This window comes from Trachypithecus francoisi, unplaced genomic scaffold, assembly GCF_009764315.1.
Source record: "Trachypithecus francoisi isolate TF-2019V2 unplaced genomic scaffold, Tfra_2.0 Lachesis_group5, whole genome shotgun sequence".
NCBI lineage: Eukaryota > Metazoa > Chordata > Mammalia > Primates > Cercopithecidae > Trachypithecus > Trachypithecus francoisi.
The window spans coordinates 114,225,288-114,242,279 of record NW_022681470.1 but is presented as its reverse complement, the minus strand read 5'-3'; the positions used below and the strand labels follow the sequence as shown (position 1 = coordinate 114,242,279).

The 16,992-nt window shown below is 36.7% G+C and overlaps 1 protein-coding gene across 5 annotated transcripts in view; it reads right to left on the bottom strand.

Annotated features, from left to right (window-relative positions):
* Window positions 1-16,992, bottom strand: part of VAV3 (vav guanine nucleotide exchange factor 3) — a 436,513-nt gene that overhangs the window by 142,830 nt on the left and 276,691 nt on the right. The window lies entirely within an intron of this gene.

Below are 16,992 nucleotides of genomic sequence, written 5' to 3'. Positions count from 1 at the left end.
GCAACCTAATCCTCCTCAGAACTGAGCATTCTCAGAGAACTTTAAAAAACGGCCACATAGGTCAACCTGCCTGGGGAAAAAAAAAAAAAAAAAACCACTGGATACTCATGCTATCTGATAGTTCCTTGTCTGTAGCCTTGCAACTGAAATATAAACTAGCAGGTGAGGATAGGAGGAAGAAGAGGGTCATCTCTAAATAGATCTGTGGACAACATAATGGTCCATAACAAGGAATACAGTAATTTTATAGAAAGTTTGAAAATAAAGCATTAGGGTGATCATTAAAAAATTCTTAATATTTCACTTTACTCACAATCTAAGTAATAATGAAACAAAATAATTTTACCATTTATTTTATATTTTATGTATATTATATATACAAAAGTTATTTTGCACACCACAAACTAATAATCTTTGTATATTTTCTCTGTGCCAGATACTGTGACAACCATATGACATCCATTACTTCATTTAATCTTCACACCAATCCTAACTGACTGGCAAGAATAATTATCACTAGCTTACTCTAAAGTAAAGCTTACCCTTAAAGAAAATGGCATGACTGGGAACTCTAACTCAGGTCTTTGCTCTTGGCCACTGAAACTATAGCTCAAGGAGGAGATCAGCAATGTTCATATTAACATAATCAAATTTTTGTGCTTAGCAGGTATTTTGAAAACATTTAACTTTTTTTTTTCAAACATTATTCTTGGCTTAGCTATTTAGGTTGCTGCAAAAGTAACTGAGGTTTTTGCTATTATTTTCAATGGCAAAAGAATGCAGAAAAATTAGACTAGGATAAGTTAAAGATGGATACAAATCAGGGGTACACCTAGAAAGCTAAAATGATATGCTCCAAGACATTAACGCAATTTGAGAGATTGTAGGAAAAGCCTGAGATGCTGATGAGCCAGGATTTCCCCTTTTATAGAATACAGCAACTCTCAACCACACAGAACCCTGGTGAAATGAAGCATAACACAGGCAGGCGACCAGGCATCAATCTCTGAGGTATCAGGAGAGGCCTTATAAAAAAACATTCGCAAAGGCAATTGGAGTAGCAGGCAGTGATGCGGAAGTGTCAGAGAGGTCAGCCTTCCAATCCATCTGCTGAATGTGAGCGTGCTAAAAATGAAATCAAATATTAGTGCCATCTGGGATTTCTCTGCTCTGTGCTTCTGGTGACCTCACTTTTTCGGAAAATGTTCCACTGCGTGCTGAGAATTATGGACATTTCCATAGAGGCATTTTTGTGTTACTGATTAAAAATTACAGAGCTTTTCTACAGAAAAGGAGACACAGAGAAAATATAAGGATCTAGAAACAAAACTTTCTTCACATTGTTCGGAAAATATTCGATTCTTGAGTCCATAAAGCCATGCATTGAAAACTCCACCAAAACTTGTTTCCTTAGTCAGGAACAGCTGTTGGCTCATTTGTTTCTGAGCATCAAGGTGATAGGTCATAGATGATTGGTCAAATAAGTTTGAGTCCTGGCAACTCAAAAAATTCATCAACCTACAGTGTTCAAACATGAGTTTCAGGCAGAAACGCATGTAAATAAGTTCCAAACAGGTAAGAAGTTAATTTCAAAAATCTGCCTCGGACACAGACGGAACATCCACATGCACACACACAAACATGCCGGAGTTGTGTTTGGACCACCGGTATTTAAAACTTTCACAAACTAAGAATAAGCTGAACTTTCAGAAAACAGACAACTGAAAGGGGGAATCACAAAGCCACTAAGACATTTTACAAAAAAATTATGATGAAAAAGGTTCTGAAAATATTGTTGACAGTAGCTGCCCTATGGGAATAAAGACTTAAAGTTGTAGGTAAAAGAGTAGAAAGAAACTATTAGAATTATTTGAAAACTATAATGGTATATTATTTTTAAAATCTAGAATCAAACACTAAAGAATAGATATTAATTCTATGACCCCGAAACTGCTGCTGAGGCAGTCAGTACTGAATAAAAAGCATAGGTAAGGACAGGAATCTGAAACTAGACCACTTGGGCCTACATCCTAACTTGCAAATCAGTAGCAGCGTGATCTTAGGCAAGTCAGTGAGTATAAAACAGGAATACTAATAAAGCCAAACTCATCAAGTGATATATGTAACGTGCTTAAAACACTGCCTGACCCATATTTGGTGTTCAATCAATGTTGGCTACAATTTATGAAGTGCTGATTCCAAATCCATATAATAACAGTGTGATCATGATAGTGCTTTGTGAGTGGTAAAGAGTCCCTTTTTAGGTCTGTGTCCAAGTCCCCAGAGGACACCCATTCTTCTGAGAATCTCCAGCACAACGACTTATATGCTCAGTGTCCTTGGGACTAGGAATCCATACATAATTATTTAAGTGTAATAAGAAGGTTACTCAAGAGATGACATGTATAAAAAACTCCGTGTATGAAACTGTGATCTCTTCAGTTTGCACTGGTATGGCTTCACTGTACATACCAAGTACAAACTGAGGAGATGACACATAGTCCATGGCCTGCGGGGGTGCCGAAACCAAAGATAGTAAGCTGGCTGGATGAGAAGGGTTGGGAAGGTAGATTGCATCAGAAGAGGACAGAAATGTTAGGATTATGGATTTGGAGAAACAAAACATTAAAATGGTCAAGAGGCATTTATTTCAAATCTCTAATGTACCAGGTACATCACTAGGCTCTTCATATACTTTTTCACATTTACTTCTCAGAACAAATCCACAAGGCAGAGTCATTCATCCATTTCATAAGTATTTATTGAGTAACTACCATATGCACAGGCCCTTGGGCAGGAACAGAAAGAAGCCTCCTTCAGCTGGAGCCAAATGAGCAAAGAGATGAGATAGGTTGGCAGGGGCCAAGGAAAGAAGTGAGATTTTATACAGGATTGACATCACATTTAACTGAGGAAGAACAAAAAAAAGTTCTGCTGCTACCACATAGAGATTTCCTTATAGGAAGACAAGTGTGGATATAGGAGGACCAATCACGAGGTTGGGTTGTCTATAGATGGGTGCTGAGTGTCAAACAGATTAGTTAACTTTCTCAGTTATGCTGATATACATAAAGAATTCCATTTTAGTAATCTGCCTTAACATATGACCATTTACTTTTGTGAATATCAATGTAATCTTGTAGATTAATCAAATGCTCCCATTTCTTTTGCTTCACATAGAGCTCATTATGAATATAACTAATCAGGCAATCAAATATTTATAGGGCAAGGAATGTTGACACACTTAGGGCTTCATATAGCTTTACATGTTGTCTTTAGAAGTTCTCTTCCTCTTACCTGGCTCCATCACAGGCCCTAAGTTGAACACCCCACTTTCCCCCTAGCCTGGACCTCTTTGTTCTCCAGATATGCATTCCTAACTGCTTCTCAGGCATCTCAAATGCAGCACATTTAAAACTCAATTTCCATGCATTTCCTGACATATCTGATTCATTTACTCCATCTTCCAACCTGGGAACTTCAAAATCACAATGAATTTTTCCCTCTCCCTCACACCCTCTACATATTCACTTTCTCCTAACCTTTCCTCTGATTCAATTTTTCCTTCCCTGAAATTATGACCAATTTCGGTCAATTCAGGCTTAAAAATACCTCCTCAAAAACTCAGGTTCCATACAAACACATATACACACCTGTACACCACCCTCCACACACACACCCACACACACCCTATCCTATTGGTTTTGTTTCTCTAAAGAATCCTAATATAGACACACTGGAAAATAATGTTAGATAGGTTTACTGGGGGCAGTTACCAGAGAAGGAGATGGAAGCAATGCTGAAATTCAGATACGTCAGCCTCCATAACACTTTATGCAACATCTGATGCCCAGTTAAGTAGACCTCCTAGGCTTTCAGTAACTTTGTACTGCCCTAAAAGTAGCATTAGAAGTACTTGTAAGTCCGCCTCCCCACTGACCTATGTGGAGGGTGCATCTTCTCCTTTTTTCAGTCTCCTCTTTATAGTCATCAAACATTCTAACAGGAAAATTAATGCTAGATATTCATAGCTGATAGAAATCATAAAAATATGCTTTCACTGTAGCATTTTCTTCATTTGTTTTCAAAAGCTGCCTTTTGCCACATTATCAGAAAGATGGAAGAATTAAAGAAAAGATAGAGACATTTTACTAAGCCAAAAAAAAATCTTATGTGAAAGAACACTGAAGAAAAACATGATTCACTAAATTTCAATTAAATCTCAGAATTTATGTTTACTTACATATATCCTCTCTTTATTGTGAGAAAATATTTAACCTCCGATATGGTTTGGCTGTGTCCCCACCCAAATCTTACCTTGAATTATAGTTTTAATAATCCTCACGTGTTGGGGAGGGATCAAGTGGAGATAATTGAATCATGGGGGTGGTTTCCCCCATCCTGTTCTCATGATACTGAGTTATTTCTCATAGGATCTGATGGTTTTATAAGAGGCTTCCTCCTTCACTGGGCACTCATTCTTCTCCTTCCTGCCGCCATGTGAGAAAGGACATGTTTGTCTCCCCTTCTACCATGACTATAAGTTTCCTGAGGCCTCCCCAGCCATGCTGAACTGTGAGTCAATTAACTCTTTTTTTAATAAATTACCCAGTCTCAGGTATGTCTTTATTAGCAGTGTGAGAATAGACTAATACAATATTTTTACAAAAAACTGTAATCATACTCATAGATATATTTCAGTAGTATGATAGTGTAGTTAGTAATACCATTAAAATAATACATATTTTTACAACATACATGCTTAAAATGAACTGTAAATTTTAAAATCCCTATATCATTTCAGTAATATAGTTAGAGAATAAAGGAAGCAAATCCTAGCAAGATGAAATCATCTGTAATGATCATGACCAATTACAGAAGAAAAAAGATGAGAACCAATTTATGACTTCATGCTGTCTCATGCTCTGTCAGTATTAACAATCAAGTATTACCAGTATGGACATTATGGCAATTATGTAGTATACGTAAAATGGTTTATTTCATCATATTACATTGAAAGTAAAAGTAAGAGAGCTGGAAGCAAATGTCAGTGCTTCAGAAAAAACTGTCTGAATGCAACAGGCTTTTTTGTACCAAGAACATATAGATTTATAAAAATGTATTCACACACATAGCTCTATGTGTGTTGTTAAAATACAAAAAATATACATTTTGGCAAACAGATACCAAATACAGATTACTTATTTAAGAATGTCCTTTAGAAACATGTAAACAATCTTATTTTTATGTATTATTATTAATACATAAAATTATTTTTTCTCCATGATACAAGTTGGATCTCTTCTTGCATCCTTCTATTAACCTCTATTATTTAGGTGGCAATAAATTACAATAAGTATACTACTTAATTTTATTTTCCATAGCAAGATTTTTAAATCATTTAAAATAATATGGATAGTTTATCATCAGGATAGTTAGCTATATCATGACTCTTTTAAATAAGGCTTTTAAAAATGTGGAACAATTTATCACATTAATAAAGAAACAAAAAAATTGGGTTGTCTCAACACATATCAAAAAAGACTTAGTAAAATGTATTGTGTGCTTCTAATGAAACTAAATAAACTAGACATTGAGGGATAGTTTCTTACTATGATAAAGAATATCAAACTAAAGATAATAAAAAACATATCTAATATAAAACACTATCACAATTATATTGAAAATAAAGTTTCTGAAGTCAACTATATTTTTCAATATTGTTCTGGAAGATCTAATCACTGTAATATGACAAGAAAAATGAACGTGAATGATAAACATTGTAAAAAAGAAGTACACAGAATTTTCATTTGGAGATGACAATATTGGGACTATTGGGAAAAACTAAGAGAAGATATTTAAAAGTGATAAAACTAATGAGAGATGAGGACATCAAGTGGCACCTGAAGAGATCTGTGTGTGAGTTTCTAATGCTCTCTAGCAAAGAAATACAGTAATGTGTGTAGCATCTCTGTCTGGAAAAACCTCTTGAGACTCCGACTTCAAAGATTTTGGAGGGACTGGTCACACAGACACTCTCTGCCTACATACTCAGACGTAATCTTTAAAAAAGTCCCAGAGGGAAGTGAGTGTTCACTAGAAATCACATTTTTTTTAAGTCTAGGCAGATTGGCACAATGAAATTCAGTACCCTTGGTACACCAAATAACCTTATCACTTAGTACCACAGGGAACATTCCAAAGTCAAGTTCTCAGATGACAGCCAAGGACAAGCCAACCCTGCAAGCAAATCCTTCTAAAGATAGCAAATTCAAGCCTGGTATGTTAACAAGTTTCTGCATGAAAATGTCTAAAAAAAATCCTAACATGAAATGTTTAGGTTCTAAATAAATAAAGTTTTTAAATTAACTGAGAGAAATAAACATATTCAATAAATTAAAAGCCGCATAGCAAGCTACTAAATAAGAAAATGGAATATTTTATTATAAACACACAACCTCTCTCCAATTTACAAATTTAAAACAACTCCTTTCCTGCAAACCAACAAACAAACATACTCTCTCTCTTTCACACACACACACTTATAAATATACAATGAGATTTTTTGAACTTGACAAATGATTATAAAATATAACTGGAAGATAAATGTGTGAGAATAGTTGGGAAATGTTTTAAACTGTGTGAATTAGTATAGAGCAAGCTTGTCCAGCCCATGGCCTGCAGGCCACATGTAGCCCAACACAAATTTGTAAACTTTCTTAAAACATTATGAGATTGAGATTTTTTGTGTGATTTTTTAAGCTCATCAGCTATCGTTATTGTTAGTGTATTTTATATGTGGCCCAATACAATACTTCTTCTTCCAACGTCGCCCAGAGAAGCCAAAAGATTGGACACACCTGTTGTAGAGAGTATATGGGAAGTCACTATAACCTAAGAAATACTAAAATGTTTTTAAAAGTATAGTTATTAAATTTGTATGGGACTGATAGCAAAACAGATCAATATAGCAAAACAGACAGATTAATATAAAATGTAAAAGTGTTGAAGGAGACCAAATATGTGCAAGGACTTGGTATGTGATTTTTGTGGCACTTTATTAGTCTATTCAAAAAAACAAATACTCATTTTAAAAAACTTAGTAATTATCTAATATGTGCCATGCAGTGGGATATGATGATGAACAAAAATAAGTAAAGTCCCTGACTAAGGTTGGGTTGTAGGGCGGAAGCAGGGAGAAGAACATTTAAATAATTCCACAAACAATCGCGAAACTGCAGCTATGACAAGTGCTACAAAGAAAGATCACGTTAGGAAAACTTGAAACATAGAATACAACCTTGTCAGTGTATTACCACAGAAGGATTTTCCACAGAAATAGGTAGAAAGCAAGAGGAAGGATGTCGGGACAGAGGAAAAACAGCAGGTTTAAATATAACTTAAAAGTACGTGTCCAGCTTTCTGAAAAGGTTAAGAAAGCTAGATTTCTACCACATTTTTATAACAATATAAAGTTTAGATGAAGATTTATACTCTCTATTTGGAAAACATATATTACATGCCTATGATGTGCCATGAATACAGCCAATGACAAGGAGTAAGATCAACAAAACTGCTGCTTTCATGAGGCTTATATTCTGTATTTAAATGTAAAATTTAGATAGGAACCTGATATTTATTTTAAACAACAAACAAAAATACAAGTATTTGGAGAAAATATTGATAACTACTTACATAATCTTTAAAGGAAATAAAAGCAAACAAAAGATGGCTTGTCTCATTTTCACTTAGAAAAACAAATCCAAAGTTTTATTTAAATAAAAAAAAAAACCATAAAAATTTAGAGAAAGCAGAAAAACGTTTAGAATATGTATGGTAAAAGATTAATCTCTTTGCAATACACAGTGCTATTGAAAGTCCACAAGAAAAAAATGAACATCCCAATTGGAAAAACAGCAAGAAAATTAGCAGGGCAATTTGTTAAAAAATAAAAATAAAAACAATCAATACATAAAACATGTACTAGCAATCAAAAGAAATGTACAATTAAATAACAAGACATAATTTCACGTGTCAAATTGGCCAAAAAAAAGGAAAAGATAAAAGAAAAAAGATACTCTGAAGGGTTTTCATAAAAGGGAAAGTATGTGATATATAACCAATGCCTTCAACGACATCCTTATAAATACAACTGTGTGCCTTCCCTTTCTATCCTTTCTTGATTTGAGCCAAGGACATAGTACCAAATTATTACTCAGTAAAAGTAATTCTATGAGAGGCCTTTCAGGACATATTTCGTTTATATATCATCACTTAAACACTTATCATCTCCTGAAAAGTCAGACATCACATTCGGGCTAGTCAAATATCTTTTGAATTTAAGAACTAATTATTCTAAACATATGAAATTTAACATTTGTGCCAAATGTTCAAATACTACATCTGTAAGTATCAGGCCTTATAATTTAGGAGAAATTTATAAAACAAAAAGCCATTATCTTAATAGATGTTCGCTTATACGCATTATTTTTCCATCAAAACTAAAGATAAAACAGATAAATATGCAAATCCTGGAGATCAAAGGAGACCTGAAGCTGTTTGAAATAGAAATTGATCTTGTGAGACCAATACTATGATGGACAGGAATCACTCCCCATATAGTCCCCAGCATGCAAGACAGATGATTAAGCTAGATGGACCATGCACCTAACTTACCAAAGTATTTCTTATTCCCTTAGAATTACCAACTAAACATTAAAGAATATCAGAATAGTCTATTCCAGTTGTTTCTGTCAAGTCATAGGCATTCCTAAAATCTCCAGTTCTGAGAAAGTAATCTTTAACTAAGTAAAGTCTTAGTCAAAAACTTCAAAATAAAACTGATCGTTGTATACCTCAAAGTTAGACTTTCCCATAAGATACAATCTTAAAGCTCTCATTAAATAGGTTTTTCTTTCTTTCATTAATATAAAAATTTCCAGAATAAAACCCATATTTATTTTTAAAATATCTTATATTGTGAAATTAAATCCTCCAAATAAGTATGAAAGATATATTCATACAATCTTTCAGTAAACTATCCTAAATCCTTGTTTTTTCATAATTTGTTCCCAGAACACCACAGCATACTAATTATACTGCTGGTTATTTGCAAGGGCAAGAAAATGAAAAACAAACAGGTCCTTCAAAAACCAACTTTAAAAAAAATAGAGTTCAGAAGGGACATCTTCACCTATTCCTAAGGAGTCATAAAAGGAATGAAAACAGACATTTCTGGGGGGCGGAGCAAGATGGCCAAATAGGAATAGCTCCAGTCTCCAACTCCCAGCGCGAGTGACACAGAAGACAGGTGATTTCTGCATTTTCAACTGAGGTACTGGGGTCATCTCACTAGGGAGTGCCGGACAATCGGTGCTGGTCAGCTGCTGCAGCCCGACCAGCGAGAGCTGAGCAGGGCGAGGCATCGCCTCACCTGGAAGCGCAAGGGGGAAGGGAATCCCTTTTCCTAGCCAGGGGAACTGAGACACACAACACCTGGAAAATCGGGTAACTCCCACCCCAATACTGCGTTTTAAGGAAACAGGCACACCAGGAGAATATATCCCACACCTGGCCAGGAGGGTCCCACGCCCATGGAGCCTCCCTCATTGCTAACACAGCACTCTGTGATCTAACTGAAACGGCAGCAGCGAGGCAGGGGGAGGGGCGCCCGCCATTGCGGAGGCTTAAGTAGGTAAACAAAGCCGCTGGGAAGCTCGAACTGGGTGGAGCTCACAGCAGCTCAAGGAAACCTGCCTGTCTCCCTAGACTCCACCTCTGGGGACAGGACACAGATAAAAAACAACAACAAAAAAGCAGCAGAACCTCTGCAGACGCAAACGACTCTGTCTGACAGCTTTGAAGAGAGCAGTGGATCTCCCAACACGGAGGTTGAGATCTGAGAAGGGACAGACTTCCTGCTCAAGTGGGTCCCTGACCCCTGAGTAGCCTAACTGGGAGACATCCCCCACCAGGGGCAGTTTGACACCCCACACCTCACAGGGTGGAGTACACCCCTGAGAGGAAGCTTCCAAAGGAAGAATCAGACAGGTACATTCGCTGTTCAGCAATATTCTATCTTCTGCAACCTCTGCTGCTGACACCCAGGCAAACAGGGTCTGGAGTGGACCTCAAGCAATCTCCAACAGACCTACAGCTGAGGGTCCTGACTGTCAGAGGAAAACTATCAAACAAGAAGGACACCTATACCAAAACCCCATCAGTATGTCACCATCATCAAAGACCAGAGACAGATAAAACCACAAAGATGGGGAAAAAGCAGGGCAGAAAAGCTGGAAAGTCAAAAAATAAGACCGCATCTCCCCCTGCAAAGGAGCGCAGCGCATTGCCAGCAACGGATCAAAGCTGGTCAGAGAATGACTTTGACGAGATGAGAGAAGAAGGCTTCAGTCCATCAAACTTCTCAGAGATAAAGGAGGAATTATGTACACAGCGCAAAGAAACTAAAAATCTTGAAAAAAGAGTGGAAGAATTGACAGCTAGAGTAATTAATGAAGAGAAGGTCATAAACGAAATGACAGAGATGAAAACCATGACACGAGAAATACGTGACAAATGCACAAGCTTCAGTAACCGACTCGATCAACTGGAAGAAAGAGTATCAGCAATTGAGGATCAAATGAATGAAATGAAGCGAGAATAGAAACCAAAAGAAAAAAGAAGAAAAAAAAATGAACAAAGCCTGCAAGAAGTATGGGATTATGTAAAAAGACCAAATCTATGTCTGATTGAGGTGCCTGAAAGTGAGGGGGAAAATGGAACCAAGTTGGAAAACACTCTGCAGGATATCATCCAGGAGAACTTCCCCAACCTAGTAGGGCAGGCCAACATTCAAATTCAGGAAATACAGAGAATGCCACAAAGATACTCCTCCAGAAGAGCAACTCCAAGACACATAATTGCCAGATTCACCAAAGTTGAAATGAAGGAAAAAATCTTAAGGGCAGCCAGAGAGAAAGGTCAGGTTACCCACAAAGGGAAGCCCATCAGACTAACAGCAGATCTCCCAGCAGAAACTCTACAAGCCAGAAGAGAGTGGGGGCCAATATTCAACGTTCTTAAAGAAAAGAATTTTCAACCCAGAATTTCATATCCAGCCAAACTAAGTTTCATAAGTGAAGGAGAAATAAAATCCTTTACAGATAAGCAAATGCTTAGAGATTTTGTCACCACCAGGCCTGCCTTACAAGAGACCCTGAAGGAAGCCCTAAACATGGAAAGGAAGAACCAGTACCAGCCATTGCAAAAACATATCAAAATGTAAAGACCATCCAGGCTAGGAAGAAACTGCATCAATTAACGAGCAAAATAACCAGTTAATATTATAATGGCAGGATCAAGTTGACACATAACAATATTAACCTTAGATGTAAATGCACTAAATGCTCCAACTAAAAGACACAGACTGGCAAACTGGATAAAGAGACAAGACCCATCAGTCTGCTGTATTCAGGAGATCCATCTCACATGCAGAGACATACATAGGCTCAAAATAAAGGGATGGAGGAAGATCCACGAAGCAAATGGAGAAAAAAAAAAAGCAGGGATTGCAATCCTAGTCTTTGATAAAATAGACTTAAAACCATCAAAGATCAAAAGAGACAAAGAAGGCCATTACATAATGGTAAAGGGACCGATTCAACAGGAAGAGCTAACTATCCTAAATATATATGCACCCAATACAGGAGCACCCAGATTCATAAAGCAAGTCCTTAGAGACGTACAAAGAGACTTAGACTCCCATACAATAATAATGGGAGACTTCAACACTCCACTGTCAACATTAGACAGATCAACGAGACAGAAAGTTAACAAGGATATCCAGGAATTGAACTCATCTCTGCACCAAGCGGACCTAATAGACATCTATAGAACTCTCCACCCCAAATCAACACAATATACATTCTTCTCAGCACCACATCGCACTTCTTCCAAAATTGACCACATAAGTGGAAATAAAGCACTCCTCAGCAAATATACAAGAACAGAAATTATAACAAACTGTCTCTCAGACCACAGTGCAATCAAACTAGAACTCAGGACTAAGAAACTCAATCAAAACCGCTCAACTACATGGAAACTGAACAAGCTGCTCCTGAATGACTACTGGGTGCATAACGAAATGAAAGCAGAAATAAAGATGTTCTTTGAAACCAATGAGAACAAAGATACAACATACCAGAATCTCTGGGACACATTTAAAGCAGTGTGTAGAGGGAAATTTATAGCACTAAATGCCCACAAGAGAAAGCAGGAAAGATCTAAAATGGACACTCTAACATCACAATTAAAAGAACTAGAGAGGCAAGAGCAAACACATTCAAAAGCTAGCAGAAGGCAAGAAATAACTAAGATCAGAGCAGAACTGAAGGAGATAGAGACACAAAAAACCCTCCACAAAATCAATGAATCCAGGAGTTGGTTTTTTGAAAAGATCAACAAAATTGACAGACTGCTAGCAAGACTAATAAAGAAGAAAAGAGAGAGGAATCAAATAGATGCAATAAAAAATGATAAGGGGATATCACCGCCGACCCCACAGAAATACAAACTACCATCAGAGAATACTATAAACATCTCTACCCAAATCAATTAGAAAATCTAGAAGAAATGGATGATTTCCTGGACACTTACACTCTCCCAAGACTAAACCAGGAAGAAGTTGAATCCCTGAATAGACCAATAGCAGGCTCTGAAATTGAGGCAATAATTAATAGCCTACCCACCAAAAAAAGTCCAGGACCAGATGGATTCACAGCTGAATTCTACCAGAGGTACAAGGAGGAGCTGGTACCATTCCTTCTGAAACTATTCCAATCAATAGAAAAAGAGGGAATCCTCCCTAACTCTTTTTATGAGGCCAACATCATCCTGATACCAAAGCCTGGCAGAGACACAACAAAAAAGAGAATTTTAGACCAATATCCCTGATGAACATCGATGCCAAAATCCTCAATAAAATACTGGCAAACCGGATTCAGCAGCACATCAAAAAGCTTATCCACCATGATGAAGTGGACTTCATCCCTGGGATGCAAAGCTGGTTCAACATTCGCAAATCAATAAACGTAATCCAGCATATAAACAGAGCCAAAGACAAGAACCACATGATTATCTCAATAGATGCAGAAAAGGCTTTTGACAAAATTCAACAGCCCTTCATGCTAAAAACGCTCAATAAATTCGGTACTGATAGAACGTAACTCAAAATAATAAGAGCTATTGATGACAAACCCACAGCTAATATCATACTGAATGGGCAAAAACTGGAAAAATTCCCTTTGAAAACTGGCACAAGACAGGGATGCCCTCTCTTACCACTCCTATTCAACATAGTGTTGGAAGTTCTGGCTAGGGCAATCAGGCAAGAGAAAGAAATCAAGGGTATTCAGTTAGGAAAAGAAGAAGTCAAATTGGCCCTGTTTGCAGATGACATGATTGTATATTTAGAAAACCCCATTGTCTCAGCCCAAAATCTCCTTAAGCTGACAAGCAACTTCAGCAAAGTCTCAGGATACAAAATTAATGTGCAAAAATCAACAGCATTCTTATACACCAGTAACAGACAAACAGAGAGCCAAATCAGGAATGAACTTCCATTCACAATTGCTTCAAAGAGAATAAAATACCTAGGAATCCAACTTACAAGGGATGTAAAGGACCTCTTCAAGGAGAACTACAAACCACTGCTCAGTGAAATCAAAGAGGACACAAACAAATGGAAGAACATACCATGCTCATGGATAGGAAGAATCAATATTGTGAAAATGGCCATACTGTCCAAGGTAATTTATAGATTCAATGCCATCCCCATCAAGCTACCAATGACATTCTTCACAGAATTAGAAAAAACTGTTTTAAAGTTCATATGGAACCAAAAAGGAGCCCACATTGCCAAGACAATCCTAAGCCAAAAGAACAAATCTGGAGGCATCATGCTACCTGACTTCAAACTATACTACAAGGCTACAGTCACCAAAACAGCATGGTACTGGTACCAAAACAGAGATATAGACCAATGGAACAGAACAGAGTCCTCAGAAATAATACCACACATCTACAGCCATCTGATCTTTGACAAACCCGAGAGAAACAAGAAATGGGGAAAGGATTCCCTATTTAATAAATGGTGCTGGGAAAATTGGCTAGCCATAAGTAGAAAGCTGAAACTGGATCCTTTCCTTACTCCTTATACGAAGATTAATTCAAGGTGGATTAGAGACTTCAATGTTAGACCTAATACCATAAAAACTCTAGAAGAAAACCTAGGTAGTACCATTCAGGACATAGGCATGGGCAAGGACTCATGTCTAAAACACCAAAAGCAACGGCAGCAAAAGCCAAAATTGACAAATGGGATCTAATTAAACTCAAGAGCTTCTGCACAGCAAAAGAAACTACCATCAGAGTGAACAGGCAATCTACAGAATGGGAGAAAATTTTTGCAATCTACTCATCTGACAAAGGGCTAATATCCAGAATCTACAAAGAACTCAAACAAATATACAAGAAAAAAACAACCCCATCAAAAAGTGGGCAAAGGATATGAACAGACATTTCTCAAAAGAAGACATTCATACAGCCAACAGACACATGAAAAAATGCTCATCATCACTCGCCATCAGAGAAATGCAAATCAAAACCACAATGAGATACCATCTCACACCAGTTAGAAAGGCAATCATTAAGAAGTCAGGAAACAATAGGTGCTGGAGAGGATGTGGAGAAATAGGAACACTTTTACACTGTTGGTGGGATTGTAAACTAATTCAACCATTATGGAAAACAGTATGGCAATTCCTCAAGGGTCTAGAACTAGATGTACCATATGACCCAGCCATCCCACTACTGGGTATATACCCAAAGGATTATAAATTATTCTACTACAAAGACACATGCACACGTATGTTTATTGCAGCACTATTCACAATAGCAAAGACTTGGAATCAACCGAAATGTCCATCTGTGACAGACTGGATTAAGAAAATGTGGCACATATACACTATGGAATACTATGCAGCCACAAAAAAGGATGAGTTTGCATCCTTTGTAGGGACATGGATGCAGCTGGAAACCATCATTCTTAGCAAACTGTCACAAGAACTGAAAACCAAACACCGCATGTTCTCACTTATAGGTGGGAATTGAACAATGAGGTCACTTGGACTCGGGAAGGGGAGCATCACACACTGGGGCCTATCATGGGGAGGGGGAGGGGGTAGGGATTGCATTGGGAGTTATACATGATATAAATAATGAATTGATGGGTGCTGACGAGTTGATGGGTGCAGCACACCAACATGGCACAAGTATACATATGTAACAAACCTGCACGTTATGCACATGTACCCTAGAACTTAAAGTATAATTAAAAAAAAAAGGAATGAAAACAAAAGAGATTTATAAATCACAACCAAATCTTATTCCTTATATTCCAAATCACGTACAGTCTTTTATCTACGGAAATGAATAAATACTTTCAAAATACTGATAAAAATCAGATCGTGCTTGGCTCTGAAAAATAGTATTTTCTTATCTACTATATATTACACTTCTTTATTTCATTCAACATTGGCTTTATAGCAATTTTAAATATACATCCATCACTGCATTTCAGTGACACTGCAAATAAATTATTGAATGAAATGTAAAGTCAGTTAAATCTATAATAAATTTAAAGTGGAAAAGATATCAGACTATCTAATTTAGGTTTATGTTTATTACAAACTTAAAGGTGGCTTTTGGCACAGGAACTATTCTTTCTATTTTTAGTTTTCTCACCAATGAAAGAATTATATCTGCCTTTCCTGCTGTACAAGGCCAACATCCAGGAGTGGGAGAAGTGGGATCTCATATTTGTTTAGAACCTGTTCCACCGAGCACTCAAATTTGTTCTGAAGACAACTGAGAACATATATGTGTGCATTTCAATAAATAAATAGTATTTACTAAATGATGAAAAGCATTACATAAATGCTAGCTGCTACTTCTATTACTGTTACCGCTATCAAAAGTGACAAACATTTAGTGGAAAGCTAGAGGCCTCATCAAGGTAGAGCAGTAAAAATGATCATCTACCTATTACTATATCCTGAATAAATTAAGATAACGCTTTTCTTCTATTAAGCATGTAATAAGCATATTAAAACTTCTCTTGGCTTATAATACACTTAGTCATGCATTCAACAAATTGAGTGCCTATTATGTGTCAGTCATTATCAAATACTGGGAATACAACAGTGAATTTTTCTGGAACCAACAATCATGGTTCTCAAGTTAATTTGAACGATCTTGTTTTACTTCAATTTTTTCTTTAAAATGTATTGTTCATTCTCTTATCACTGAATGGGTGTGGGGAGGTCTCAAAGTTCTGTTTTAAATAGCAACACATCTCCCACTGTGTTAGCCATTCCATGTAAGAAACCGATTCTAGAGAATTTGGATGATCTCATTCTCTGGTCCAATAAATCTGAGCTATAATTCCAATACACAGATAACATGAATTAGGAATGCTGAGCTGGCACAGTGAATTTAAGTTGTATCACATTTTAAATTATGTCTGATAATATAAAGTTTGCTGTGGAATTAATGTGTTTTAGAAGCAGATGGAGATGGAGATGGTATTGTTACAAGGTAATATTAGGGAACAAAAGAAAGAAATCTGAAAGGTAATCTGACAAGCTTTGTGAAGTTTTCCTCTTCAAATTCTAAAATGATTATGTACAAAAAAGGATTTTAAATCAACATTCAATCCTTCAAATACGAATTCTCGGTTTTATATAAAACGCTATGTGCAGAAGCTCAGTATAAATTGACCAGGATTTCAGTAAATTTGGCATGAATCAAGCCACTATCAACCATCAAAACCAAAAATCACTAGTCAGAAAAAGAACTTTAAAATGTTAAATGTATTTATTAAAGAAAAAGGTAGAATAGGAACAGCTCTAGTCTCCAGCTCCCAGCGCGAGCGAA